Below are 26,180 nucleotides of genomic sequence, written 5' to 3'. Positions count from 1 at the left end.
CAGGAGAGGGCACACAGCTGTGAACCCAAGTGGTGATAGGTACCTCCCTCCAGCCTGGACATGGGTGCCTAACTCCCTTTAAGGCCCCAGCCCTCCCCTCAGCATTGGCCAGTGTAGGCTGCTTTCCATGCAGAGTGCTAGCTTTTGTGAAGCTCATTGTAGGTGCTTAGCTCTCCTCATACATGGGAGAGGGAAGCTGGGCATGCAGCACTGGGAGTTCCACGAGGTGGCAGGGTGCCTAGGCATCCTGCGTCGCGCTGCTCAGTGTTGCAATGTCTGGTCGCTTTGTGAATCTAGCCCTTAGACGTTTGGCTGTAACTCTGTCGGATTTCCCGCTTTCGCATCCCTTTGTCAAGATGGAAATGACATTTAGCTGCCCCCTTGCTAATTTGAGATCGTTAAAAAGCATCTTCTGGGAAATAGTGTAAATACAAAGTTTAGTCGCAGCAGTGACAAAAGAATCATTGCATCGTAAGAAAACAGTCTTACATACTACAGCATTAATACGCTTAAGCATTTCAAGGAACTAAGCTTTAAATGCTACTTACTGTAACAGCTTGGAATGTGTAGATTTACTGAATTAGAAGGCAGTAATCTCCCTACTACAAGGCTGATTGCATGGGTAGCAAGAGTTGGTTAATCCTTTTCGGTCAATGGCATAAAATGAGGATTAGTTTTTCATTTACTGCAACTGAGTGGGTCATTAGGATCCCAAAGACACTAATGAGCCTGAGCAGGTGATTGGATTCTGCTTTCAAAAGTATGGGCTAGTCTAAGACATAATCATAATTTAAAACATGATGTGTTAGTGATTTTTTTTTCCTGGGGGAAAAAAAATGAATGAAGGCTTTAACCCTAGAACACAAACTTGGCATGTTGACTTCTCCCTTTGGAATTGGAGTTGTTGCCAGATTACTTATCTTAGAGGCTGAATGGCTCATTTAGAAATATCGCTGTTGCCTTGGTTTTCTGTTTTTCTCTTGATGTCTCTAGAGTTGACACAAGTCACATGCAATCAAGTCTATATTCATGGTGGACAGGGTCTGTCCTAATATTCTCTGACTCACACCCAGGTTGTTTGCAGCTCAGCAGTTCTGCTTCCAGACACATCACTTTCTGTTCTGATGTTAACATCTTGCTGAGAAATTGCCTCTTGGCACAGTGCTTCTTGAATCCTGTACCTTGCTTGATTTGATGCGAAGATGATGCTCTTTTTAGCACTTGTAACACTTTACCTTTGAAAAGGTAACTTCTTATTTGTGGTCATTACCTTCTTTTCAATAGTCTGTTATTATTCCTTAGAAAAACATTTTTGCCCTGTACTTGTGTTCTTTTCAAATCCACAGATGCTGCTAAAGGATTGTTCAATCAAATGAAAAGATGGACATTTTTCAGTTAAAGATGTTTAAAAATACACAGTATACAACTAATTTAAGCTACAAGCCTCACAGAAGTAGAGCAACATACAATATTTTAGTAGCATAAATTTGGTAACCATAAACATTTCCCCAAAGGAATGTCCACAACCCACAAAATGGTCCAACCCCCTCACCCAAAACCCATTATGTGACAGACTATATCCCACAATCCTTTTGGATTTGGGTCATGGGAAGAAATAACAGGCGGTCTTTGTGTGCTGGGGGCCAGGGATAATGAGGGGCAAGAAGCCTGGGTTTGAGACTGCCGGCTGGAGAGGGTTGGGGGATTGCCAGTCCAGGTTGAGTTTGGGGCTTGGAAGGCTTCTCGTTTCTCCCATGTCTGCTTAGTGCTATAGCAGAACAGCCTGGAGCTAAGCACTGTCTCTGCTTCCTTTTCTTTCCCTCTTGAGCCACGGGAATAGCAAATTTTGCTTTCCCCACAAAATGCAGCAGGCTGTGATTGATGATGCTGCCTTGCTACCATGGCCACAGAGCTCTGCTCCCCCAGAAGTTATGGACTCAACTTGAGCTGGTCAAAATATGTTTTCCTTCAAAATTTTCTCTGACAAACTTTTAAGTGAAATTTTCCATGACAAATTTTTCACGGACGTTTCAAACACTTTTCTAGCCATGACCCAATCAGGACAGGTGTATGACCTGCTTCCAAATTGCGCCTCATGGTTCAGAGATACCACTCTATCTGATACATATTTTAGGGCATTTTTGCCTTGAAATGTGATAATCTTGCCCCAAACATTTGGCCCACTCATGCCTCTTCCAGAAGGGGCTTGCCACATGCAGTTTTAATGATAATACATGGGAACTATACCTATCTCATAGAACTGGAAGGGACCCTGAAGGGTCATTGAGTCCAGCCCCCTGCCTTCACTAGCAGGACCAAGTACTGATTTTTGCCCCAGATCTCTAAGTGGCCCCCTCAAGGTTTGCGCTCCCAATCCTGGGTTTAGCAGGCCAATGCTCAAACCACTGAGATATCCCTCCCCCCACATGGTAGAAAGAGGATCTCAGCTACCTCCTCTGAAGTTATGACCCAGAGATGACATTTTACAGATGAGATGTAAACCTGAGGCCCTGATCAGCTATGGTAATTAAAGATCCCATGGCAATTTTTATTTTATTTCTGTTAATAATAGAGACGATAACCCTGGCTTCCTAGCCAATTTTGAACCCTAGTAATTACATTCCATCTATCTACATTCTCCCTCTATTTTCAATTAAATATAGTCCTTATTCTGTGTGCATTGTCTAAGCTCAAATCCCCTCAAGTCATGAACTAATGTTCATGAAACATAAGGAGAGGTCAAGCAGCACTAGTTTATCTGGTAAACTAGATTTTAAATCACAGATCACGTGGAGAACTTCATCACTGAACTTCAATGCAAGGGTCCTTTAAACTCAACTTGTCATCAGTTTCAGAATGCTCAAGAGGAGTTAATTCTGAGGAGTGGGTAGTTGTTTCCTGTAAGTCTCCACTTCACCTTGGACTGTGCCCTTAAGAGGTCTCACAAGATAATCAGGCTTGGTATTAGCATAGGCGATGCAGTCTGATGCCTAAAGATATATTGGATACACATTGAATTTTTAGCCAACTCTACATGATTTAAACATGTAATGTTAATTTGGCTCCAGCAATTAGTATTTTTGCTACAAACTCTTTGACTTCTAGACAGTGAGTTCAAATTTAGCACTGGGCGGTAGTGTCTGAAACATGGTTGTTTGGTCACTGATATGATACGAGCTTAGTGGTCATCTACTTCCAGTGGGCGTCCATATCCCAAAAGCCACCACTGAAATTGGTAGTTAGAGAATAAAGGCCAACAATTTAACAACCATGATGGACTTACTTGCTCAGCTTCCCTAGAAATGGTCCTCCTGCGACAAGGTTCAGGGACATCAATGGGGCACGTGTGGTATTGCTTCTTCTCCTGTAACTGATCTGTGGATCTATCTATCTATCTAAGGTACTTTTATTGCCCTGTTACCATAGTATCTATGCATCTTATATCTTTAATGTATCCTAGAACTGAGGCACAGAGAGACTAAGGGCAGAATTCACAAAGATATCTAGGTGTCTAACTCCCATTGATGTCAGTGGGAGTTAGGCACCTACATACTTTTGTGAATCCCACCCTGAGTGACTTGCCCAAGGACAGGAAGTCTGCAGCAGTGCAGGGAACTTGACCCTCCTTCTGCTCCATGGATAGGTGGAGAACATCACTCTTCCTGACTGCTAATTTGGTAAATTTCACAAGCACTAAATACAGATAAAAAATCTTTAAAAATTAACCATTGGCCTGGCAAAAAGGGGCCATTGAAGCGCTCTTAACTGGGCAGCCATGAATACGGTCGCATGGGGGAATCCTCAGCTGGAGTAGAGCACCACCACTTCTCTCAGCCCCCTGGTTTAAGGGAAAGGTTAGGGCTGTTCCAGGGTGCAGCACTGCTGCATTCTGGCAATCTCCGGCTTGTGTGATGGTCCCTGAAGCAGCTCTAGCTTGTGCTGAGGGGCTGAACTCTCCCTTAACAATCCCAGGGATTGGGGGAGCGCAAAGGTAAGCATTCAGCATTCTGTGTCTCTCCTCCCACATCGGGTGCTGTGTCACACACACTCACCTGGAATCCAAGATTGGTCCCATGACCTTAACATACTATACTTAATCTCTTTCATAGCCAGTTATTCACATTATAGTTATTCAAAAATACCTTAAAGCTGGGACTTTGTGGCTCATTATGAACAGGCAGAAGGCCTGAGTGAGCTTTGTTGATTCTCATGCCTTTTTGCTGAATGTTACTTGTGTTTTTCCTTTTGGAACAGTACTTAGAGTGTAATGGGGACTTAAGAGCCTCTCTGTAGAATGGTTAAACTAGGCTGTAGAATTCTGTAGCAACCATACAATTCTCAGTTCAATTATAATGGCTTGTTTACTAATACTGTACAATAGATCTCATTCCTTCTCAAATTTCACAGAATTGCTTTTGGCTCCATTCCTACTAAATTCTATAGGATTTCTCCAAAGTCGTGAGACTAGATATAAATATGTACATGCTATTTTTCAATAAAATGGTTTATGTTTTATTCCAGGTGTTGAACAAGTGGGGCTGTTAACTTTCACCGTACACCATCATAATACAGTCGGGCGTTGTCAGCAGGTCAAACTAAAAGGTTAGCTGCAATTCCTAGCTGCAGCTAGGGCCTGGTCTACACTGGGGGGTGGGGCGGTGAAAATCGATCTAAGTTACGCAATTTCACCTACGTGAATAACATAGCTGAAGTTGACTTAGATCTACTAACTGTGGTGTCTTCACTGCGGTGAGTCGACTGCTGCCGCTCCCCCGTCGACTCTGCCTGCGCCTCTCGCCGAGCTGGAGTACAGGAATCGACGGGAGGGTGCTCAGGGATCAATTTATCGCATCTAGACTAGACGTGATAAATCGACCCCCGCTGGATCGATCGCTGCCTGATGATCCAGCCAGTAGTGAAGACATAGCACTATGAGCAGTGGGCGGGGTGACTGGGTGCTGGGCCAGTTCCCCATGTAGAACAGCCTCAGAGCTGCTCTAAATTATGCTGAATGCCGATGGCCCCAGCCAAGGATTGCTGGGGTGGAGGGAAGCCCTGGCCATGCTCCCTTTCTCTTGGCCACACCCTGATGCTGGTTGCAGAAAGAGGATGGCATAGAGGGTCTATACCTGGGACATCCTTCTATGGTCAAACTGGATTTAGGACAGCCTTATGTTGCTGCATGATGCAAAGGAGAGACCAAGGACCAAGTCTTTCTCAGTGTGTAATTCACAGTTTCCAAAAAAACATAAGCCTGTCAGCTCTATGATTCACATTGTGTGTTTTTAACAACTAGCTCACATATCATAATGTCAGCATAGAACACTTCACATCTTACAAAAAGACAGAGAGAAATTCTAAAGGGTATTGTATTTCCATTCCTTTTGTTGAGCCTTACCTAAGATGACACTATTGGAATGAAGTAGATTGTCAAAGGCTGAGCAGAGTGCTTGGATCATTTGCAAGTATTGGCATAAAATAAAATAATGATTTGGATTTCTGTTTTCTGTCTTTTGTTGCTTACATTGTCAGGTACAGGGATGGTTTTGACAAGGAAGTGCTGCAGGCTCAATGATTTCTTCCAAGGCTTCAAAAATAGTTACGTTATCTCTTGTTATTATCATATCAGGAGTGACAGTTGATGGGCAGTGCTTTTACATTGTCTTTGTAAATTATAAAGTGAAGTTAGGATCAGTGTATATATTTCTCCTTACTTATAAGGTTAATTTCATTGACTCAATTGTCATCTGTTTATAGTACAGTATTGCTAATTATCTTGGTACCTCATGTGCATGCAAAGCAATCTTAAAGCAAGATTTTTATTGCATTAGTAGAGTAGGAAAGATGATAGTACTTAGCACATACTCTCCATCCTCCAAGTGTTTTACAAATAACTATTCATCCTCAAACCTTTGTGAGGTAGTGAATTATTTCCATTTCACAGAAGAGGAAACTGAGGCAGAAAGATGAGGACCAAACTTTTAAAATGGGTGCCTAAAGTTAGGCATTTAAATCCATACTTAGGTGCCTAATGAAGAAGCCTGATTTTCACTGGTGTGCAGTATCCACGACTCCCAGTGATTTTTGAAAAACAAGGGAATTTATTTAGATTGGATACGGGACTAATTTTAGACACCCACGTTTGAAAGTGGTAGCTTCAATGACATGCCCACGTATACAAACAGATCATCAGTACTGTATTTAACTATGGTAATCTTATTCCACCTGACAAGTGGTAGATGGTGTTGTATCATTTGTTTCCAGACCTACCAACTCTCACAAGCTAAACACACTTCCATGAAAAAAGCTCAGGTAGCTTTGGGGGGTTGTTTCAGTGATTCAGTCCCCCTGCAGAGTTAGCACTGCACTAAAGGCAGAGTGGTACAGGGTGGATACTGTGTTGCTACAGGTGCTGTCTTTCAGATGAAGTGAAAAACTGAGGTCCAGGTTGATCACTCGTGATTATTAAAGATCTGGTGGCATTTTCCCCAAGAGCAGTGATGTTTACCCCACTATCCCAGGCAAATTACTATTTGAGTAATTACCATTTAGATCTATTTATATCAGGGTTTTGGCCTTGTGTATGGCATAGGGACTGGTCTGCTAAGATGTTTAGCTGATCTAGGAATGATTGCTAAATATGGAACAAATATCTGATCTTTTATTTCATTTATTTGTTCCACTTTATAATAAAGTGACTAATTATATAGTAGTTACCTGGCAATTACACTCTAATTACACTAGAGCAGTAATTACCACTAATCCTTATAACTGGAGGTTCTTACATGATTGAAAGTTACACTGTATATACAATTTGATTAGTGTGCCATTGTATTAATTTAAGTGGAATAAAAGGGACCCCAGGAGTCGAAGGTGTGAACGTGACTCTGAAACTGTCCATTTTAAACAAGGTTCTGGGTTTGGTATACAGAGACTTCAGCCTTCTTAGTACCATAGCAAACACAGCATTAAAAATATTTTAACCTTTTATTAAAGACAGAGAAAAGAAGGGGTGGGGTTTAAAGTATTTGAAATGTAAAGTATTAATGAAGGATTTCAACCATATCCCATGTTTCCTTTCCCCTTAGCTGGAGGAAGTCTTTAGAAAGAAACCCTCCTTAGCTGGCAGTCTGTTAGATCAGGGGTTCTCAGCCTTTTATTCTCTGAGCCCCCCCTACCTGCTATAAAAACTCCACGGCCCACCTATGCCACAACCACCGTTTTTCTGCATATTAAAGGCAGGGCCAGCGCTAGGGCGTAGCAAGCATGGCAATTGCCTGGGGCCCCGCAAAGCTAAGTTGCTCAGGCTTCAACTTCAGCCCCGGATGGTGGGGCTCAGAGCTTAGAGCTTCGGCTTTCTGTCCTGGATCCCTGCTTGGTGGAACCCCTAAAACCTCCTCCAGCCCCCCAGGGGGCCCCAGACCCCTTGTGGAAAACCACTGTCATAGATGGTATTAAAGATGGTAATAACTGTCCATTTGGGGAAGAGAGAAGAAGTTAGTAGAGATGGGCTGGAGTTGTTGTTTTGAAAGTTGGATCCTGCTCCCTTTAAGATCAAACAAAACAAACACACACAAAAGAGAGAAACTCCAGCTTCTGTCTCACGTGGATTCCAACTTGCGGCCTTTCTGATGGAAAAACATAGGCACAGCACACAATCTGATCAGCCACTCCAAGACCCCCCAAACTTGTTCCAGCATCGGGCTGTTTAGGACATTGCCCCTTTCTTGACACAGGTTTACAGCACCATTGCAAAATATAGTGTCTTGCCTGGCTGAGTCAGACTCTTATTGGACAGAAGGCATAAAGGAGAGGGAGAGGAAAGAGACAAAACAAGGTGGGGAAGGAAAAGGACACACAGAGAGTGTGTACGTGTGTACGAGGGAGAGAGACAAAGTCTCACATCCCAAGGGGTGTTTGGGATATAGCTGGAGGTGGCGATAGCATCTGGGTCCCGCTCTCTGGCCTGGCCTGGTCAGGAGAGCTCTCAGGATTAGGACTGTAAATGAGCTGGCAGCTCCCATGCTCTTCTCAGAGCTGGGATGCTTCTGCACTGGCCTGCCCTTTATTCTCCCTCTTCCAGGCCATTTTACAGCAACCCACACACTAGCTCAGCCAATCACCACCCCTATTGGGCTCTGGATTTAGTCAGCCAATGAACTCAAAAGTAAAACTCAAAATCTCACAGACCTGTCCCCGAGGCCTGGGTCTTACCTCAGAGCCTGGGTAAGCAAAAAGGTTCCTTCAGAGTCCTTTTTTAAAGGAGTTCTCAGGGTTGAGTTTGCAGCTTTCCCGCTTCCAGCTGACGCTGCTGTAGCCTTCCCAAAGGCAGCCCAGAAACAACTGTTTCAGCTCTCTTATAAGGACCCAGCAGCTTGAGGTTCCCTCCCCATGGTAGGTGTCTCTGGTTGGCTCATTTAGCAAGCCTGATCCTGGCTTCCAGACTCCTGCAGGCAACTGCCTCATGCCCTCTCACTCCCTTTTCTCTCTCACCAGGACAAAGAAGGTCCAGCATCTTAGGAGATGGTGGGGTGGCAGCCTGATACAGCTCCCTCCTTCCCCTTCTTTCAGTCAGCCAGGGTTGTGGTAACCTCTGTTTGTTCATCCATATTTTCCCACCAATGTCTCTTACAAAAAAGACCTCTTAAAGGGAGTGATGGGGGTGACTAACCCATCTCCTCATTATTTTGTCCACCAGTTAAGCCTAGTACCCAACACACCAATTTTGGTTCATTGATTTCTGGACTCACGTTGTTCTTGTTTATCAGGCATGGTCTCAACACCTTGAATTATGTCCGTGCTCCTTTTTATTTGGACTAATTCAGTCTGCCTCTTTTTTGCACCTTTTTCCTATTAACATGTCTTGCTATAGGTTATTGTGATATAAACTTTCACTCACTTCTTACAGTTTGGCTCTCAGGGCAAATTTATTCGCCCAATTATAAAAAAAACCCCGACACCTTGATTTAAAAAAGAGTATTAAATAGGAAACCAAAGGTCAAGTGTTAAAATCAGATGATTAACTTTCCATTTATGTGGATTAGTGGTAAATTAGCTATTAAAAAGCATAACCACAGTATGGTGACATTGTAATTACGGTGTAACCACACAGTATCAGAAAGTGTAATGGATTTATCATTGGTTATTGACAAAGTAAACTGTTATACACTGCTGGATCATCTTGAAGACTGGGTTGAGGTTTCTGGGACACCATAATGTTGGTCTGAAGCTTATTTTTATGCCACCAGACTTGGGGAGTTAATTTGCCCTTTCTTTTCTTTTTAAGTGGCAAAAGAAATATGCCACATGTTTCAAATGATTATCCAGCAGAACTGTAGGAATTATTATCTAGGTTACACTAATGACTAGAGACCCCCAACTGATTTTGGACCCACATTGTACTAGGCACCGTGAGATTTAGTCCCTGTCCCGAAGACTTTACAATCTAAATAGACAAGGCGGACAAAGGATGGGCTTGATGCTAAGCACCCTGAACTTCCAATGAGCATTGAGGGCACTGGAGACATCTCAAAAACATTCATCATCTTGCTGGATCAAACCCAGTGGGCTAACTGAAAATAAGTGATTTATCTGCTAGCTGCCCAACAGTTGCAGTGAAAAAATGCCACGACTTAAATATTTGCAATTCCCAAATCATGCAAAATAAAATCCAGAAACTAAGAAAACCAAGATCCACACCTGCTTTCCTTAGGATACCTGGGAAGCACATTGTGCGTCAAATTCAGATTGGCCTATTTCCACTAAATCAATGTTACTCAATGACAAATAATGCTTTGAGCAAAGTTGTCATCATGAACTAAGCTGGGAGAAATTTATAAAACTTTAAAAACAGCAGCTTTCAAAGTGTTGAATGTCCTTTCAAGTGTATGTCAGTCCTGGAAGATGGTGAAAAAACAAATCTGATGAGGGAAGGAGAGATCAGTGGCGAGAAGGAAATGTGATTTGAGGGATTGAAATAACCCTTAATATCAGCTAACGATAAATCGTGACACCGATATGGCACGCTGCTCCTTGTCATGTACAGAGATGGCTACCAGTCAGATCAAACCCTGCCTAGGCACGCTGATGATGGGTGCTTTCCAGATAGAGTTAGGTAGACTCACAGCATAGTCGAACGTGCCCCTGTATTAAAAATGTCCCATTGTACCACAATGGTGCAACACAATAGGCCATCTCCTCAACTGGTGTAAATCAGCATGGCACCATGTAAGTCAATGGAACTATGCCTGTTTACAGAGGACCTGGTCCTATTTTTATGTGTAAAAACTACCTGCAGTAGGGTTACTTTTATTGTTGTTGACAGAGTCAGACAAACTGCTTCTAGCAGCTGTTGTGGGATGTGAAAAGAAGGCTGTCCATGTGGCTCCACTAATCTTATCTGAGAGATCTTGTGTTTGGTAGGAGTTCTTACAGATTGTCACTGGCAGGTCATTTAAGGCCTGGTGTTGTATTATTGAAGTCAGTGGACTTAAATGGACGTAGGATCAAGCCTTTAATCCTTATCAACAATATAATAATTGATGAGAACAATCACTGTGCACATAGTGGCACAGGTGTGCACAGCACATGACAACCCTCCCCCACTTCTCCTTCCCCCCAACCCCGCAAACTAAACAAAAACCACAGGGCTGGATTCTGCCCTCACTCACTCTCCATGCAGTCCCGCCAAAATCAGTGAGATTGAGTGAGGTCTACCTACAGGTAGCGTTTGGCCTACAGTTTAGCCCCGTGGTTCTCAACCTCTTCCACGCCTTGACCCGATGACACAAATGAAAATAGTTTTGAGCAATGTGCCCACCCCTTCCCATCTAGACATAAAACAAGGGACACCTGCTTGTGACTCCCAGTTTGGGAACCCCTTTCTAGGGATGCTTCCAATATAAACTGACCAGGCTCAGTCCATCAGTTATATAATGTGCAATGAGGTATGGAGCAGAGGGGTGTGGGCTTTACGTGGAGATTTGACGCGTGAGGATGAGGACACCTGGCATGCATGAGAAGAGAGGCACCGTGCTAAGAAAAGGAACAGAATCCAGAGCGGAAGGAGGCAACAAAAGAAAAGTGAGAACTGAGGACTGAGCTAGACACACACCCTAAAACAGAGGGCTGCTCATTTCAGCTCTGTTGTTTTCCTTTATCTCCCAGGCCTTCCTGCTAAAGTGGTCTTTCCCTGGTGCACACTGCCTGCTGTGGAAGGCTAGCTAATGAATGGAACTATTGCAGTTAGGCAAGGAGTCCAGCTCTCCAACTGCTTCTCCTGCTTACTGTCAGTAGCTAGATACAACTGATTGCCACCACTAAAGCAACTTAGATGGGGAATAATCTAAGGAATGACTAAAATCCAGCTCCTCAAATAGCAGAGGTGTTAGTTGTATAGTATTTATTTAGCTTCTGTTTTGCTTATGATGTGATTCGAGTGTATGAATTACTACACTGTATTGCTCGGGAATGCCAGGGCTTTTAGTCAGTTCTTCATTTTTGACCTGAGCATGCCAAGGCTGTCTCTCTTTGCTTGTGAAATAGATTGCAGTCAAGCTTGGTGCCACTCCAGTTTGACAAGCCATGTGGAATGTGACTGCTCTATTAATGCTGATCTCCACATCGCAGGGGTTTGCAGACTAAAAGAGTAGTACTGGTATTTTGATGTCTCCCAATATCTACTGTTAAGAATTTAAGGACATTCAGAGCATCAGTTATCAGAGATAAGCATGTAATTTTGTTTTGTTTTTTGCATTGCTAGTCTCCTCAATCCCAATCTGCACGGATGCAGAAGTCACATTGAAGTTTATCTCCTTGTCTGTCCTCTGGTGACAAACACAACTCCTCAAGCACTATAACTGTTTTAACATGGAGTCACAGACAGTCCTCTTGGGCACTCCAGTCTATCTTGCCACCCAGGCAAGGCTACCTTTGTGATAGATGGTCCCTTACACCAAAAATCACAACAGTGTTCAGGCTTGGGGATCCCTTGCTTATGCTTAGAAATGTTGCACTCTCCAAATTCCAAGCAGCACAGTGATGACAATTTCTTCTTGACAGGGATTTTTATCCCTTTCCCCTAGAGTTCAAGCTGTGATGGGACAAACCTCTTCTTCCTGGGTGGTGAGGAAAAACAATCAACAAAGTCCTTTGTCCACTGATATTCCACAATGGTTTGACTTGTGTCTATAGGCCTTCTTTTGTTGGGCAGGAGATACCATCTCTTGTGATAAACTGCTATTTCACACGTGGTAGTGCTTCTCTCCTGACTGTGTGTGTGGGGTGGGGGTGGCGGGGTAGTGTTCCACTTCCATAGCAAACACTTTTATAGTTACAAGTACTCGAAACAATCACTCTGCATCTGACCTCTCAGTCATCATTCTCAAAGGAAACCTGCCCAACACCCTCAAAAGATGAACCTGGAAGCATAAATTCATAACTTTGCTAGACTCTAAAAATCATGGAGTAAATACAGACCCTGGATTGATGGCTTATTACAACAATCTCTAATTTACTAACAACCCCCCGTCCCCTTCTTTCCCTTTTATGACTGGAGGGGCCACTTCACTTTTTCCACATCAGTGTCCTGGTGCCAGTAAATAAATTTAGATCCTGCTGAACAAATGGAAGCACAGTGGGGCCCTCTTTTTTTATTTTTATTTATTTTATTGCACATCGCTGAGCACACTGCTGGCATTTAACAAATACAGAATAGTTTAGGTTTGAAGATAGGGCTCGAACCCGATCCCACTGAAATCAACAGCAAAGTTCCGAACGAGTTCTCTGGGATGAGGAATAATTCCCTTAATTAAGTTTGTCCTGTATGGATCTGGGGTCATTTCCCAGCTCTGTCCCAGACTTTCTGTCTGCCCATGGGCAAGCCATTGGCTTGTCTACACCGCGCAGCTTTTAGCAACAAGGCTGTGGTGACACTGGGGGGGGTGTCCATTCTATGCATCCGATGAAGTGGGCTGTAGCCCACGAAAGCTTATGCTGAAATAAATTTGTTAGCCTCTAAGGTGCCACAAGTACTCCTGTTCTTTTTGCGGATACAGACTAACATGGCTGCTACTCTGAAAAATGTAAGATATGCAACTTCAGCTATGGGAATACTGTAGCTGAAGTCGACGTATCTTATTTCGACTTACCTCCTGTCCTCACGGCGCGGGATCGACAGTGGTGGCTCCCCCCATCGACTCCACTGCCGCCGCTCACTCTGGTGGAGTTCCGGAGTCGATGGGAGCGCATTTGGAGATTGATATAGCGCGTCTAGATGAGACGCGCTATATTGATCCCCGATAAATCGATTGCTACCCACTGATCTGGCAGGCAGTCTGGACATACCCTAAAGGTTAGTGTATGTAGCATCACTCACATCAGGGATCCAGGTCACAACTGTCCCTTTAAAAACAAAAAACCCCACAACTCTCTACTGACATGATCCATCTTGTCCCACTGACCTTGTCTTTCTCCTCTCTTCCTGCTCCCTCCCTTTGTCTGGCAGCATCTTCCTCCCTGGCCCTTCGCAGAGTGTGGAGGTTGACTGTGCAAGAGCCCTCTCCACAGGAGCTCCTGCCCTCAGGAACGGCCTTTGTGTACATCTCTGCCCCATAGACCCTCCATCTGCTTTTCGAATCCCATCTGAAAGCATGTCCTTTCCTCGTTCCTTATGCCGGCCGAACTGAGCTCCCTCTCCACTCATTGTTCATTTTGCCTTTGTGATGGTCTCCTCTAACCCTGTAATGCAGTGTGAGATATAGTTTGTAAGAAATGTGTGGAAACTTGGAGCAGCATGAAGGCTGCTCTTAAAAAAACAACCAGACAAACAACCCCCCAGAGCCCCTGATACCACCTGGAACTACTCCCAAGTGCTGACCTCTTGGTGGAGAGAGCTGGAGCACAGGCTGCTGTGGCCACACTAACTCCCAGCTTTCCCCACCGTGCCAGGAGGTGGTGTAGGAGCAGCTCTCTCCAGCTGGGGCACCGTGGATATCTTCCAGGCCTTTAATGTTAAGATACGTTTTTATTTATTCATGGTGACGAACACTTCCTATTGTACCTGTCAGAGGACTGGGCTGAGGACAGAAGCGTTTATAAGGATGCCACTCTCACATGAACTCATTAATTGAGACATACTTTAAAAAGCAATTGAAGAATACATGGTCTTGAGGTTAAGACCCTGGCATTAGAAGCAGAAGATCTGAGTTCAGCACTTAGTTCTGTCCCACACTACCTGTGGGGCTTTGTACAAGTCATTTATACATTTCTCTGCCTCCAATTCCCCACCTTTAAAATGAGGATGAGGACACTTCCCCTACCTTGCCAGAGTGTTGTGGGGATACAATCATTAGTATCTGAAACCTTACAAACACTCATCAAGACGTCTATCCAGCCCTACAATAGTAAAGACAATACAGCATTGTTCAGATGCTCAAATGGAAGCCAGTTCCTAAAGTACGACGATAAAGATTAAACATTCACTCACTTTAGAGCTTTAATTACGAGCACATTTTCACTGCAAGAGGCCCACCCGGTCTTGCTCACCTCACTCAATGGAATGTTTAGGTACAGTTACAAAAAGCCCTGCACTGTCCTCAACCAGCACAGCTGAATTCATGCTGAAATGGCCTATCAGAGTGAAATGACTTAGGACCGCAGTCAGACTCGAACACAACGGGCCTGATTCCCATTTATTCTAAGGCCCCTCTGCGCTGCCAGAGTGGTGTACATGGGTCTTGTGTAACTGGGAATTCAGGCCAGTATGGGCATCCAAATCCCATTTGCCCAACCTTGTGGAAGCTAAGCAATTCCTTTATAAAAGAGATTGTATTTCAAACATCAGCATCTGGCATTATGCTGTAGCTTTAGATTTTTAGTTATTTAGATTTTTGAAGTGGTCTGATAATGGAGCTTACTAGCACTGGAACATCTTTCTGCTATTTCCATATTATATTTGAGTCTGATTTTCAAAAATGCTGCACACCCGGAATTCAAACTGGAAGATACTAAGCGCATCTGAAAATCAGACCCAGATTTCTGCAGCAATTAAGTTTAGCGTGTCAGAGTTGAGGTTACTTTTCCTGTACTGTATCATACTAATAAAGCAACAGACGTTTGATTGATAATGATCACTTCTTAGACTGCGAAAAGCTAACAGTTGACCTTTCCTTAGCTAACTGTTTACCTCTTAAATGTACACAATAATCCAGATTTTGCTCTACTTTCATTATGTTTACTGAGTATGCACATGACATAATTTAAACAAGCTTATCTTACTCAAGGGGAAAAACATTCCTACAACAGTTTAGGTAAAACAAGCAATTATTCTGTTACTAAGTGTAATTACTGCCTAATGATTTGCGTTGATTAATAGGACAATCAACATCTGCTCCTACTAATAGGGATTAGTAAACCCAAGCTTTTTCTTACATCAGAAGGTATGTTTTTTCCACTATAAAGATTTATTTTATTCAGGCTCATCTCCAAACAGAAACAAATCTTTGCGCTGTCTTGTCTAAGAAATGTAATAAAGAGAGGATACTATATCTTTCAAACAACACTTCCTAGAAATCTGTACATGCTCCTCCATTTATAAATATGTATTTTCACGAAGCAAAGCAAATACTTTAATTTTCAACTGTCATTAATTAAAACAGTTACCTATAACAGGAGCAGGAACTATAGCAGATCAAATTAAAATTACTGACATACAATTTTAAATTGTTTATATTTTTAATAGAAGGGTTAGAAGAAAGAACTATATTGGAATTGACATTTGATATTACTTTACTACTAATTATTATTAGATACTTTTTCTACCTACTTAGGAAATGAGGGAATGGAATTTCTAGAGATATTTGACATTTTTCAAAAGCTCCTTTTTAGTTTCATTTTCTTCCTGTGCTACTTTGAATAATAACAAAATACAAGTCTACAAGGCTAATCATTCTTCACTGCCACTCATCTTCTATTGATCCTAAAGACTCTCAGATGGAGGGTAGTTAGATTCGAGTGCTAATCCAATCGGATAACAGACATCCCCATATGGTTAGTCACCAGCTTTGCCATAAGCCAATCAATAATCACTTTGATGAATAAAAATAAGATTTTTTTTTGTGTGTGTGGAAGGTTAGTGGCTGATCACTAGGACTCTGACAGAGACAATCAAAGTACTGGGCAATATCTAGATGTTATTTGTTGGACTTTTCAGTTTCTGCTGTGTCCACATGAACACTGTTCATACAACTTCTTGTGAAAAGACTTCTGACTGCCCGGGAGATTTTACAGATACAGGAACTGAGTTAGCTTGGGCCACACAGAGTCTAGCATCTTGCTTTTAAAGAAAAGGACTGAATACTTCATATAATCAGAATTGCTTAAATATTTATATGTTAAAAAAGGGAAGTGTCCCTTAGGAATCTACATAACCATAAGTCATTGAACCCAGAAAGTTTGAGATTTATTTTTGAACCTCTGGAAGATGGATGCTGCAACAATGAAGAGTTAACGCATAGTAAAGTATTCATAAAGCTCACAGATTTTTCACCTGCAGATCTGACATCCAAATGTACCATTTGAGCTGGGTCAAAACACCGAAGAGAGTCCAGGAATACTCACATTTTAAAATACATTTGCTCTAGACATGCTAATGTCCCTTTACATTTGCTTTCTGTGAGCGTTCATGTGATTTCAGTTTTGCCGCCTTGAATGTTCACAGAACGTGAACTTCAAAGTTGTATGTGCAAGTCCTGTATTCACCGGAAATGTATTTCAGATTCTCCTGCATAAGAATTCATGCTGGAAATGTTTATGTGCTCATCCAGTAAAAGGAACAGGAACAGAGATTGTCTCACCAATCACAGCTAACCAGCACCTCTCCAGGAGCAAAGACTGAATATCTACAGAGACCTGTCCAGGATTAGGCCATACATTAACAAAAATAAAAATAAAATTAGTATGGTAAATAAATTCAAGGAACTCAATCTGCTTGTCCACATTCAGGCAGCAGAAAAAGAGGCTGAATTAACTGGTTGGATACATTACCTGTTACAAATTATTTGCTCAGCTTTTCATGCCATTGTTCCTTGTAGGTCCACATGTGTGTTTAGACAGATTGTCCTTTTCATAAATCTGTGTCAGTCACAGGCTTAGGATCTTCCAATTACTTCCATACCCTTTTCCTTTTAGAATGTGGTTTAAGCAGCACGATTCCCCCTACTCCCAGTCACAAGGGTACAGTACTGGTGTTATTTCTGCATTTGAGAGTTGGAGCTGCCAGGTTATGTGGTCTCTGTGCAGGCATTTTATTAATATGTTAGATTTTCAAAGCAGGACAGGTGATTTAGCCACATATCAAAGGCACATCTTAGCCTGCCACATGCTGATAGATATGGAGCTAAAACCTCTGCACTGCTTTGAGAACCTTAACCTACATAATTATTATTGGTTTCAGAGTAGCAGCCGTGTTAGTCTGAATCAGCAAAAAGAACAGGATACTTGTGGCACCTTAGAGACTAACAAATTTATTTGAGCATAAGCTTTCGTGGGCTACAGCCCACTTCATTGGATGCATAGAATGGAACATACAGTAAGAAGATATTTATACATACAGAGAACACGAAAAGGTGGAAGTACCTATACCAACTGTAAGAGGCTAATTAATTAAGAGAAGCTATTATCAGCAGGGGAGAAAAACTTTTGAAGTGATAATCAAGATGGCCCATTTTGGACAGTTGACACGAATAATACACATATTATTATTTATGTGTATTGTGGTAATGCCTAGGAGTCCCAACCATGGACCGGGACCCCATTGTGCTAGGGGCTGTACAAACTAAAAGAACAAAAAAGACTGCCCCTGCTCCAAAGAGCTTGAACATGTTTGCCAAGTCTCATTCACACAAGAATGGCCACACTGGTTGCATTGCAATATAGTAATAAAAGAACATTCAGAATGTGTAACCTCACATCAGCATCTACATATACTTTCCCCAAGCAAGTCTCCAAATAGAGGTTCTCAGTGTTGGAGGTACACAGATCTCTGGACACATTTGCAAAGGATTTGTGAGTGTGTATAGTTTGCAACAAGCTGCGATAATGTTTCAATATGACTCAAAAGGGAAGAGTCCGACATGATCAAACCACACTGCTTCCTGAAGCATCTAGGTGCTCCTGGTAGCTCACCCATCCAACTAATGACCATGCCTACTCGTGCTTAGGAGACAAAATCTGATAGGATCTTAGCACCAGCTGGTTACAGGTTACAAAACGAGATTCAGTTGTGGTAGCATGCATGAAACACAGCACGTTCAGCTACTGGATGAGATCTGTTCTAATAAATGTTCTTCTGCAGGCCCTACATCACTGGTTTGCAGTGAGTTAAACTTAGTATTGTTCTACTTTATTTTCTTCTTAAACCCACTTTCTGGTCAGTCTTGACAGCAGTTTGAAGTGGTCTCTTGTTAACAAATGGCACAGAGGAAGGTAATTTATAGAGAAATGCTACAAGTATTAAAAGCTGTGGAACCCCCACATGACAATAGAGTTACTCTTCCATGCACCCTCTGCAACATAATGGCACAGACAAGAAGTCCCAATATTTCCTTCCTCACTTACACTCCATCTTTTACCACAGCCATTTCCTTTAACAGATCGGTGAGTGGCAGTCACTATTTACATGTTTAATATTGAAAAGCATTTCTTAATTAATTGTTCTGAAAAGGACACCTCCATTCCCCTAGGTCAAGGGAACAAGTCTCTTTTTCCCGCTAGCTGACTTTCTTCCCAATTGTCTTTTTTTCTTCCTATGAAAAAGCTAATAGAGAATGTCCTTCTATTGAAGGAGCTATTCAGAAAAGTTGACACTGCTAATCAAAATTCTCGCTTTGTCATTAAACACCACACCAAGAATAGCAATATTCACATTCAGCGTGAAGGCATAAGTACATGTACAGGTATTTAATTCAATAAGTTCCATAACAATCACTGCTTATACTTACATAAAGGAAATATTCTGTATGTGGAAAATTGGCTCATGGGCAGATAATTTAGATGGAGTATAGAAACACAGACTGTTTGTAAACTGGAGTTGAGGAGCTGAAAAGATAAGAATGGACCTATACATGAGGCAAGGGTATAGATCTCTGTATAGTAGTTCTACAGCAGAATATAGCCCTCCATTTTCCCATCCACTGAATAGGTGGCCAAACTTACTGACACTCCGAGCCACATACAACAATCTTCAGAAGTTCAAGAGCTGGGCTGCATCTGCTGGGACTCGGGGTTTCAGCCCTGCAGGAGGCACCTGCCAGGGCTCCGGGCTTCAGCCTCGCTCCAGCTGAAGCTCCGAGCCCTGGCAGGTGCACCCCACAGAGCTTGAAGCCCCAAGACCTCCTGCCCCATTGGGCAGAAGTCCTGAGGACCCCCCTCCTCGCTGGGCAGAAGCCCCTACCCCACCGCGCTGCAAGGCAGAGGTCCCAAGCTCCCCCCGCCTAGTCTAGTAAGTGGAGAACAGGGGTGGGGGTCTCCACAAGCTGCACTTTAATGGTAAAAGAGCCACATGTGGCTCGCGAGCCACAGTTTGGCCACTCTTGGATATGCCATCAGTCAGCTCATTTTCTTAACTAATACATGTCTCCAGGAGCCATGAAGCCCATTGCTTCTGGTAGTGAGAAGGTTTGCCAATGGGAAAGACAAGTTCAAAAGATCCATTTTAAGATTCATACAGTTAATTTTCCTTCCACAGCTGAGATGTGAGAGTACATGTAGTAGGCAGTCTAGGCTGAGGGGGAATGGGAAAAAGTTGAATGGCCTACCTGATAGTCTTTCTGTTTCCCCCAAGATTTGCAGCAATCAGCTATAAAAATGGGTTACACAAATTAACACATACTGTGGCATCCAGTTCTGAGAAACAGGGACGGAGCTGCAAACACTCACTGAAGCAAGTTTAAAATATAGACATACCATGCCAAGATAGATGTGGAGCACTGTACTACACACACACACACACACACACACGATCTGGAAGAGGGACTCAAAACATTTGTAACCACAAAATGAATACTTAACAGCCCCTTGCACCTTGAAAAGAAGCCCACCAACCCACCATTTGCAGATGGTCCCTTGCATACCTAGGAACCTAAGGAAGCCTGTATACCAGGGGCAACTGTCTTCATTGCAAAGAACCAGGACTCAGCTACTGAAGTAAGGGAGATTCTTTATTAAGGCTGCTGGACCTAGACAGACCTTCTGGTTTTACCTGCTTGCTAGTTTGGGGCTGCTTATTACGTTGTATCACCGCCCTAGCCAAAGGTGCTGATGTTTGTCTAGAGAAAGTCATCAGAGCAGCAATAGCTAATTACATTTTCTTCCTGGCACATTATTTTTCAGGCTACTCTACCTAAAAGTTCACCTGTTCCCTAGCTTCAGTAGCTCTTCAGGCCCCACCTCCATCTGTGCTTCTGGGGGAATCTTCTTTGTAAGCCAGTTCCTGTGATGTACATTGATATGACCTCATCCTTACCAAGTAAGAGGTTTTGGCTCATGCTCACAGGTCCAAGGCAGTTGTTGTAGCAGGGGCGACCATGCTTTTGAGGGCTAGAAAGATACAAGCAGGCCACAGACAGATGAAATGGAGAAGGCTAAAACCAGGGCTGGCTTAACCGATTGTGGGCCCTGGTGCCCGGACCATAACCATGCCCCCCACTCCACCCCGAGGCCCCCCCCAAGCGCTACCCCAAGGCCCTGCCCCCCACTCCACCCCGAGGCCCCACCCCCAAGTGCTGCCCCAAGGCCCTGCCCCCCACTCCACCCCGAGGCCCCCCCCAAGTGCTGCCCCAAGGCCCTGCCCCCCACTCCACCCTGAGGCCCCGCCCCCATGCGCTGCCCCAAGGCCCTGCCCCCCACTCCACCCCGAGGCCCCGCCCCCAAGTGCTGCCCCAAGGCCCTGCCCCCCACTCCACCCCGAGGCCCCGCCCCCAAGTGCTGCCCCAAGTCCCTGCCCCCCACTCCACCCAGAGGCCCCGCCCCCACGTGCTGCCCCAAGGCCCTGCCCCCCAGTCCACCCCAAGGCCCCGCCCCCAAGGGCTGCCCCAAGGCCCTGCCCCCCACTCCACCCCGAGGCCCCGCCCCCATGCGCTGCCCCAAGGCCCTGCCCCCCACTCCACCCCGAGGCCCCGCCCCCAAGCGCTGCCCCAAGGCCCTGCCCCCCACTCCACCCCGAGGCCCCGCCCCCAAGCGCCGCCTCAAGGCCATGCCCCCCACTCCACCCCGAGGCCCCGCCCCAAGCGCTGCCCCAAGGCCCTGCCCCCCACTCCACCCCGAGCCCCCCCAAGTGCTGCCCCAAGGCCCTGCCCCCCACTCCACCCCGAGGCCCCGCCCCCAAGCACTGCCCCAAGGCCCTGCCCCCCACTCCACCCCGAGACTCCGCCCCCAAGTGCTGCCCCAAGGCCCTGCCCCCCACTCCACCCTGAGGCCCCGCCCCCATTCGCCGCCCCAAGGCCCTGCCCCCCACTCCACCCCGAGGCCCCACCCCCATGCGCTGCCCCAAGGCCCTGCCCCCCACTCCACCCCGAGGCCCCGCCCCCAAGCGCTGCCCCAAGGCCCTGCCCCCCACTCCACCCCGAGGCCCCGCCCCCAAGCACCGCCTCAAGGCCATGCCCCCCACTCCACCCCGAGGCCCCGCCCCCAAGCACTGCCCCAAGGCCCTGCCCCCCCACTCCACCCCGAGGCCCCCCCCCAAGTGCTGCCCCAAAGCCCTGCCCCCCACTCCACCCCGAGGACCCCCCCCTGCGCTGCCCCAAGGCCCTGCCCCCCACTCCACCCCGAGGCTCCCCCCAAGTGCTGCCCCAAGGCCATGCCCCCCACTCCACCCCGAGGCCCCGCCCCTGCTTGGCCTCTTCCCCCCGAGGTCCCACTCTTCACTCGCACGGGGGGAGGGAGTGGACAGGAGCGAGCAGCGGGTGGCGGGAGGGAGAGGAAAGAAGCGAGCAATGGCCAGGCCTCAGGGGAAAGAGGCTGAGCGAGGCCAGGGGTGGAGGCATGGTCCAGGTGCCAGGCCCCTTCTGAGTGTGGGCCCAGCGCCACGGCATCACTGGCCCCATTGTAAACCCGGTCCTGGCTAAAAACAAGCAGCTGAGATAGGCCTACCACACATCTATATTCTTATTTTGTTCCCTTTAATCTGCCAAGCTGATCTATGTGAAACTATGGACAAGCCTTGTCAGATAGCATCACCCTACATTGATTAGTAGCTGTGGCACAAAGAATTCTAGAAGAATAAGGTGAAGCCACCGAGATGTCTGAGGAGGAAGTTGCTACTACCCCATCAAAGAATAGGTCAAAGCCAGCTAAGAGGTCAGTCAACATTAGCAGCACTCCAGGCACAAAACATGGTGTGCTTGTTTACCACGTGTTTCACTACTTTTTTGCCTTAGCAGATGAAGTTCTATGTGGCCAATTAGATACGATGACAGAGTAATTCAGGGAGTGTGGCAGTGAGCAGACAGAAATGAAGCTCGAAAATGTTTCACAATCCATCACTTGCTATGCTCCAAATGAAAGGGTTCTGCAGGGGGCAGGGGCATGCTGGGTGTATTTCATACCTTCAGAGATACTTATGTCCACCAAATCTACCTACCTCAAATGTTAAGTCCTAGAACCATCATGTTTAGAAATGCTGAGTGTTCCAGGTCCAGGATGTCTCATAGAATCATAGAATATTAGGGTTGTGTTGTGTATTTGGTTGTCATGGGTTTTGTTACTATGGCAACTGAGTTAGACTATTAAGGGATAGCTCAGCCGGTTTCAACCGGCTGAGTGAGCTCTCTGTTTCTGTAAATAAAATGGAGGTTTTGGTTAACTGTCTGCTCTCTGGCCTCAAGTGATTGCTTCCTACACCGGCTGCCCCTAGGATATAACACTGGCGACGAGGATGGGATCCTGGTGCTGCTCCAGTAACAGAAGGAAGTAGAAGTCAAGGTAAAGACCAAACAAAGAAAAAAAAGCTGCTTGTTTGCACTGACTGTGAAAGTGAAACTAAAAATCATGGCTACTCTGACCAGGCCCCTGGAGCCTTTTGATGAGAATACAGAGCAGTGGCATGTGTATACTGAGCGTTTTGAGCTTTTTGGTATTGCAAATGACATTACAGAAGCGAAGAAGGTGCCAATATTCTTAACTGTTGTAGGGGCTAAAACCTACTCCCTGCTACGCAGCTTACTACACCCTGTTAAGCCTGAGACTAAATCTTACAGTGACATTGTGGAAATCCTGGGGTCCCATTTTTCCCCAAAACCACTGGTAATTGCTGAAAGATATAGGTTCCACAAAAGAGACCAAAAGGAAGATGAAACAGTTGTACAATTTGTAGCCATTTTAAAAAAGCTAGCAGAACACTGTGAATTTAAAGAGATGTTAAACGATGCCCTGCGTGACAGGTTAGTGTGTGGCCTCTGCAGTGAAGCTATACGGAAGCGCCTACTGACAGAGGCTCAGCTTACATTACAGAAGGCTGTTGATATTGCTGTCTCCATGGAACTGGCTACAAGGGAGGCACAATACATCGGTGCATCCCCTAGGGTGCAAAAAGTGTCACAAGAACTGACCCACAAAACGGTGTAGAGTCAAGAATGTTACCGCTGTGGTAAGCTGGGTCACCAGGCATCAGAATGCTGGTGTAAGGACCTGGTGTGTCGACACTGTGGCAAAAAGGGACACATTGAGTATGCCTGTAAACAAAAGAAAAAGAGGCCTGTGGTCTGGCCGACAAAAAGAGGAACCTTGCATACCCTAGAGCAGACCTAGGATGATCAAGGTGACACCTCCTCACAAGAGGAAGTGCCACTGCATGTTTTGTCTTTGGCAGCGGGCTCACATGAATACTGGGTAACCCCCTTATTGGAGGGCAAACCTATACGCATGGAACTAGACACCGGTGCAGCTGTCTCGCTGGTTCCTGAGACTGTGTATAAGGAAAAGCTACAGCATCTTCCGCTTAAGGCAACAAAAACTGTTCTGAAGACGTATACAGGTGAAGCTGTGCCCATGTTGGGCACTATTGATGTTAAGGTGGAGCTCAATGGACAGGCGGCTAAATTGCCACTGTTTGTGGTGAGAGGTGACTACCCAGCCTTAATGGGTAGGTCTTGGCTTGGGAAGATTCAGCTAAACTGGGCAGAAGTGCACCGGATGACTAAAGAAGAAACCAGTCTAACCCCTATACTAAGGAAACATGCTGCTGTTTTTGGAGATGATTTGGGAAGTATGAAGGGAATCACTGTGACATTGAACATTAAACCTGGCAGTCCACCAAAATATCTGAAAGCCCGAACTGTGCCATATGCCATCAGGCCAAAAGTTGAAGCAGACCTGGAGCGCCTGGTCACCAATGGAGTCCTAATACCAGTTACCCATAGCTCATGGGCCACTCCTATCGTTCCAATAGTGAAGAAAGATGGCTCTCTCCGGATTTGCGGTGATTTTAAAGTCACTGTCAACCCAGTGTTGTGTGCAGAGCAATACCCGCTTCCCCGCATCGATGACCTCTTCGCAGGCCTGGCTGGGGGACAAAAGTTCAGTAAGATTGATCTGAGTCAAGCATATTTACAGATGCACGTCGATGAAAAGTCCCAAGAGCTGTTGACTATTGTGACTCATAAGGGGCTTTATCGATACTGTCGCCTACCCTTCGGAATCACATCGGCTCCCGCCCTGTTCCAGAGGGCTATGGACCAGATCTTGTGTGGCTTGTCAGGAGTTCAGTGCTATCTGGATGATATCCTGGTCACTGGAAGAAATGAAGAGGATCACTTAAAGAATTTAGAGGCTACCCTACAAAGACTGGAAGAGTATGGCCTACGAGTTCGCAAAGACAAGTGTGAATTCTTCAAGCCCTCTGTTGAATATTTGGGACACATCATCGATTCTGCAGGTCTTCATAGGGCCCCTGCAAAAGTTAAAGCTATTGTGGAGGCTCCCCCACCTCGAAATGTAAGCCAGCTACGCTCATTTCTAGGACTACTGAACTATTATGGAAAGTTCATCTCACAGTTAGCCACACTGCTAAAACCACTTCATGAGCTCCTTGGGCAGAACAAGGCCTGGAAGTGGACTGAAGCCTGTGATGTTGCATTTAACAAAGCTAAGGATGCATTGTTAAATTCTGAAGTTCTAACGCACTTTGATCCATCCTTGCCCCTGCAATTGGCCTGCGATGCTTCCCCTTATGGAGTGGGAGCGGTCGTGTCACACATTATGCCTTCGGGAGAAGAAAGACCTATTGCTTTTGCTTCACGCACTCTAAGCAAAGCAGAAACTAACTACGCCCAAATCGAACGTGAGGCATTAGGAATTGTTTTTGGAATTAGGAAGTTTCATCAGTACCTGTTTGGGCGAAAGTTTACTCTTCTTACAGACCATCGACCTCTGACATCAATTTTTGGACCCTACACAGGCATTCCCCCATTAGCTGCTAGTCGTATGCAACGTTGGGCATTGATACTTTCTGCACACACATATGAAATCAAATATCGGAAATCCACTCTGCACGGCAATGCAGATGGCCTCTCAAGGTTGCCTTTACCGGTCAAACATCAAGATAGTGCCCAAAAGGAAATCTTCTACTTTGAACAGGTAGAGAATACACCCATCACTGCTACTCAGATAAAGAAGGCAACCCGCGTTGACCCAGTATTATCCCAAGTTATGGACCTGGTGATGCATGGAAAATCTCGACAAACCTCTCCGGTCTCACCCGACCTTGTTCCTTACATGTCCAGGCGGACGGAGTTATCGGTCCAATCTGGTTGTTTGTTGTGGGGGAGGCGTGTCATTATTCCACCACCCCTGAGATCACAGATGTTAGAACAGCTACATTCCGGTCACTGTGGAATAGTGCGCATGAAGGAAATTGCACGAAGCTATTTTTGGTGGCCTAGATTGGACAGTGCTATTGAAGAGAAGGCAAAAGCTTGTATGTCATGTCAGAGTGTAAGAAATGCACCCCAGTGGGCACCCCTACACCCATGGGACTGGCCTGAAAACCCGTGGCAACGTATTCACGTTGACTTTGCTGGCCCCCTTGAAGGAAGCATGTTCTTGGTGGCAGTAGATGCCCATTCTAAATGGCCAGAAGTCTCTATAATGCAGTCCACTACTGCAGAGAGTACTATCCAAAAACTACG

General features: G+C 45.2%; 1 long non-coding RNA gene across 7 annotated transcripts; it reads right to left on the bottom strand.

Moving 5' to 3' along the window:
- Positions 1 to 603: 603 nt before the first annotated feature.
- On the bottom strand, positions 604 to 22,707 carry LOC123370470. 7 transcript variants are annotated; one of them, XR_006579422.1, is made up of 6 exons: positions 22,637 to 22,707; positions 20,411 to 20,595; positions 19,815 to 19,855; positions 18,999 to 19,095; positions 13,461 to 13,737; positions 11,396 to 12,116 (listed from the first exon to the last, which is right to left on the bottom strand). It is a non-coding gene; the product is annotated as an uncharacterized LOC123370470 (long non-coding RNA). The 7 variants fall into 7 exon arrangements; XR_006579416.1 differs by lacking the exon at positions 19,815 to 19,855 and adding an exon at positions 14,319 to 14,394; XR_006579421.1 differs by lacking the exons at positions 11,396 to 12,116; positions 13,461 to 13,737 and adding an exon at positions 604 to 1,352.
- Between the last annotated feature and the right edge of the window lie 3,473 nt (positions 22,708 to 26,180).

This window comes from Mauremys mutica, chromosome 4 (genome assembly GCF_020497125.1).
Source record: "Mauremys mutica isolate MM-2020 ecotype Southern chromosome 4, ASM2049712v1, whole genome shotgun sequence".
Lineage (NCBI taxonomy): Eukaryota > Metazoa > Chordata > Testudines > Geoemydidae > Mauremys > Mauremys mutica.
This window is presented reverse-complemented; position numbering and strand designations above follow the sequence as displayed.